Source organism: Nematolebias whitei, chromosome 15 (genome assembly GCF_014905685.2).
Source record: "Nematolebias whitei isolate Nwh7 chromosome 15, NemWhi1, whole genome shotgun sequence".
Lineage (NCBI taxonomy): Eukaryota > Metazoa > Chordata > Actinopteri > Cyprinodontiformes > Rivulidae > Nematolebias > Nematolebias whitei.
The window spans coordinates 716,949-721,712 of record NC_056512.1 but is presented as its reverse complement, the minus strand read 5'-3'; the positions used below and the strand labels follow the sequence as shown (position 1 = coordinate 721,712).

Below are 4,764 nucleotides of genomic sequence, written 5' to 3'. Positions count from 1 at the left end.
GTGTGTGTGTGTGTGTGTGTGTGTGTGTGTGTGTGTGTGTGTGTGTGTGCGTGTGCATGTTCTCTTCAAAGACCTCAGGTTCTGAGAAGACAAAGCGGAGGACAAGCGAGACTGCCTCTCTGTGTGGACAACTGAACTCTGAGTCAGAACTTGTGTCCAAGAAGACATCCCTCCAGAGTCTGCATGGTGCCTCATTCTCTGCTGAGCCAGAGTGGTCAACCGAGTCAGAACAGATCCGCAAGGAGGTTGAACTCTACAGAAGCGAGGCCTGCGTCCCCCTCAGCAGCTGTCCTCTGAGGTGGTGGAAAGACAACTGTCATCAATATCCTTCTATGTCTCTACTTGCCAAGGCCTACTTGTCCATCCCTGTCTCCTCTGTCCCGGGTCAACGGGTCTTTTCTGCTGCAGGAGATTCCATCAACACCCAGAGGTCTCAGCTGCTGCCAGAACACCTGGACATGCTTCTGTTCCTGAACCAGAACCTTGGCGTGTAGCAGTGTGTTCTTGAAGCTCACCCTGTCATCATTGACGTTAACTAGCTTCACTTAGTTCCTGCAGCTTCAATGACACTTTGCCAGGTTGACCTGAAGAACTGTTCTGAGCTCAGAAACCGGTCTGCTCACTTCACTTTGTAGCACTTTTAGTGTTAATAAAAATGTTCTTGTCCAGCATTTATTATTTCTTAGATTTGTTGTTGTTGTTGTTGTTGTTGTTGTTGTTGTTGTTGTTGTTGTTGTTGTTGTTGTTGTTGTTGTTGTTGTTGTTGTTGTTGTTGTTGTTGAAATCCACTCTCACTCTTCATGTACTGAATGCATTACATAGAATGAACACTTGAACCAGTGGAAGTTCTTAAGCAGGGTGTTCAGCTGCTGGAAGGTAAAACATCCCAATCAATATTTTCTTCAACTATGACACATTCAAGTTCAAGAATCTTTATTATCCCCAAGGGTCCATTTGTTTCACAGTCAGTTCAGTTTCAGTTCAGTTTATTTATATAGCACCAAATCACAACAAAGTTTTCTCAGGGCACTTTACAGGAAAATTCACATACATAAAAGCCAATTAGTAAAGTTCTCTAAGGAATCCAGCAGACAAGTTGGATCTTGGCTTCGTTGCAGTCTCCCATCCTGAGCAAGCACAGTGGAGACAGTGGAAAGAAAAACTCACTTTAACAGGAAGAAACCTCCAGCAGAACCAGCTCAGGACAAGAGACCATCTGCTTTGACCGGCTGGTTGAGAGGACAGGAAGGAGAGACAGACGAACATAAAATGGTAGGTCCAGGTATAGGTCCAGGTCCAGGTGCATCTGAAAGACAAAAAAAAACATCTTAAGGATAGAAAAAATAATTACAAATACAAAACAGGTTGAGCAGAGTCAGTAAAGACAGTAGCAGAGTGAAAATTGTGGTCAGTTTGTCCTCCAGCAGTCTAAGCCTATAGCAGCATAACTAAGGGACAGCTCAGGAAACCCAAGCCGACCCTAACTATAGGATTTAGCAAAAGGGAAAGTCTTAAGCCTACTTTATTGGCATTGCACCGAGATACGAGGATATGTACGTACAGTCAAGTCACATTTATTTATATAGCACATTTAAAATGGTAACTGTTATCAAAGTGCTTACCAAAAAAGATCACAGCGTCAAATATTAATAAGATGTTACAGCAACATGAATAAAAGCATAAAAACATTAAATATAATGAGAAACAATGAAATACTAAATCAAATCACCCTGCGTTAAATGTCAGGGAGTAAAAGCAAAATGGATGAACACAATCGTCCAACAACGAAATACCAAATGAGATCACACTGTTAAATGCCAATGACTTCCGGTAAGATGGCGCCTGTGTACATGGCTTACAATCCACCTCTGCTGATGGTGTTCGGATTATTTTAGTTTTGTTTGTTTTTTATTTGTGACATAAACTCAATGCTGATGTATGAACAACAACAGCTTCTGGATCTTAGTTTTTCTGCCACCGATGTCGCTTATTTGGAACATTATGAGCGTACCTCTGCACTCCTCCCCCCCCTTGCTGGCAGACATGCTAGCTTACCTCCGCTGGGCTCTTCACCTGACTGCCCGGAGATATCACTTCATACGCCGGGGAAAACATGCTGGGTGGCTGGTAAAGCTTAAAGCCCTGCACACTGCATATTCCTCTTCAGCTGGTGGTCATGGTTTCCATCGCCAGCTTCCCGCATGCCCGGACCAGATAAACAACGGGGTTGTCGGTGCTCGGACCCACCCGGAGGGGCTGTTATTGAAAACCTCCGGCCATTAGTGCGCGCAAACTCCACCGCTGCTGGCTCCACTTCGGACAGTATCCAGATGTGTTTGGTCAACGCAAGATCTGTTACCAACAAAACTTTTATCCTCAGGGACTACTTTCAAGAGCACGATTTGGATTTTTTTCTGCATCACGGAGACTTGGATGTCTTCAGGTGAGTCCAGCGCCTTGACGGAATTATTGCCACCAAACTGTATTTTAACGCCCCGCGGCCATCAGGCCAGCACGATGGTGGATTATTAACAATATTCAAATCAGCTTTTGACTGTAAACAACTGCCCATCCCAGTTTCCTGCACCAATTTTCAGCTGAGTGTCTTTGAACTCAGCCTTTCGCCTCCGACGTTATTTGCACTCGTCTACTGCCCACCTCGATTTAAGATTTCATAAATGAGTTTTCTGAATTCTTGGCTGAAATCACACCAAAATATGATCATGTTTTCATTATTGGGGACTTTAATTTGCATGTGTGCTGTCAGGAGAAGCCATTGGTTAAGGACTTTTTAGATTTATTGGACTCGTTTAATCTAAGGCAGCATGTAAACGGTCCCACCCAAGAGTGCAGATATACACTGGACTTTGTTTTAACACGTGATGTGACTGTTCGTAATCTTGTTATTGGTGATAATGTTTTTTCAGATCACATGCCGGTCCAGTTAGAGTTCACTCTCCCCCATCTAACTCCTAAGTCGTGCGCTTGTGCACGTCGCAGCTGGACCATTAACCATTTCACTGCCACATGCTTCACAGATGTTTATAACTCTGAAATGATAATTCAGCCCCCAGTGTTTCTCACCACCACTGAGGAGCTGACATCCCAGTTCAACTCTGTCTGCTTAAAGACTCTGGATCATGTCACGCCTGTTAAAATCAAAACTCAGAGCAGAACCTTGGCTGATTGACGTCACCAAGGCCGTTAGGCAGCAATGTAGGAGGGCGGAGCGCAAGTGGAGGAAAGACAGGCTGCAGGTCTCTTTTCAAATACTTAAAGAGAGTTGGTGCTGTTATCAGAAAGCAGTGAAAGCTGCTAAATCCAAATACTTTTCTGATATCATAACCTCAAACTCTCACAACTCACGTGTCCTCTTCTCTACCCTAAACTCTGTTCTCCACCTCACTGGACCATCAACTCTGGAAGCCTCGACTGAGCCGTGCAACAATTTCCTACATTTCTTTTTGGAAAAAATTGCGACCACCCGGGCTCTCATTTCCCCTCCAACTCATGACCCATTCATCCCACCTCATTCTGTAGCTCTATTTGACCATTTTGAACCCTTCACTCTTATCTTCTCTAGAGCAGGTCATGTGCAGCTTGAAATCTTCTGGTTCCCCGTTTGATGTGGTCCCTCCTAGACTACTAAAGGAGGCTTTTCCTACTCTAGGTCCGTCCATTCTTGCTATTGTAAATAGCAGTTTATCCACTGGCGTGATGCCCAAAACCTTTAAGCATGCTGCTGTCTAGCCTCTCCTAAAAATAACAAACCTTGACCCCTCAGTCGTGTCCAACTGCCGGCCTGTCTCCAAACTCCCATTTGTTTCTAAAATACTGGAGAAAATAGTCAAGTCCCAGTGGAAGTGCTTTCTGGTGTTTCACACCATCTTAAAGCTATTCCAATCTGGCTTAAACCTCTCCACAGCACTGAAACTGCCCTACTGAAGGTTTTTCAATGACATCTTCAGATCCACAGATACCAGTGATTCTGTGCTGCTTGTACTGTTGGACCTCACAGCCGCCGTTGACACCATCGACCATGAGATCCTCATTGCTAGGTTGGAGCAGTGGGTGGGCATCACAGGATCAACCCTCAATTGGTTCAGATCTTACCTCACTGATAGATCCTTTTGTGTCTCCATCAAGGATTTTAGTTCTGCAGCGGCAGAGCTTAAATGGGGTGTTCCGCAGGGGTCCATCCTGGGTCCCTTCCTATTCTCTTTATACCTGCTGCCACTTGGTGCTATTTTCCGGAAACACAACATACCTTTTCATTTCTACGCTGATGACTGTCAAATTGACTTCCCCCTAAGACACAATGGTACATGCTCTATTCAACCTCTGTTCGACTGCCTGGCTGACATCAGGGACTGGATGGCTTTAAATTTCTTAAGTTTCAACGAAAAGAAGTCTGAAGTCATGTTATTCCCTCCCAATGACACGATAACAAACCACTGCATTGACCTCTCTGCTCTAACCCTGTCAGAAAAACAAAGAGTCACTAATCTGGGAGTGATAATGGACCCTTCCCTGAAACTTAACAATCATGTAAACATGATTGTTAAATCATGTTTCTTCCAACTGAGGCGGCTGTCTAAACTGAAGCCCATATTGTCCAAAAATAACCTGGAGACAGTAATACATGCATTCATTGCATCTAGGCTTGATTACTGCAATTCACTCCTGTTTGGTATCAGTCAAACCTCCATTGCACGACTACAACTGGTCCAGAATGTAGTAGCCCGATTCTTAACCAGTACATGC

General features: G+C 44.4%; 1 long non-coding RNA gene across 1 annotated transcript in view; it reads left to right on the top strand.

Annotated features, from left to right (window-relative positions):
- Positions 1 to 92, top strand: part of LOC119421999 — a 6,388-nt gene extending 6,296 nt beyond the window's left edge. The window contains exon 4 of the long non-coding RNA XR_005187385.1: positions 72 to 92. This is a non-coding gene — a long non-coding RNA (uncharacterized LOC119421999). The remainder of the gene's footprint in view (positions 1 to 71) is intronic.
- The last annotated feature ends 4,672 nt before the right edge of the window (positions 93 to 4,764 follow it).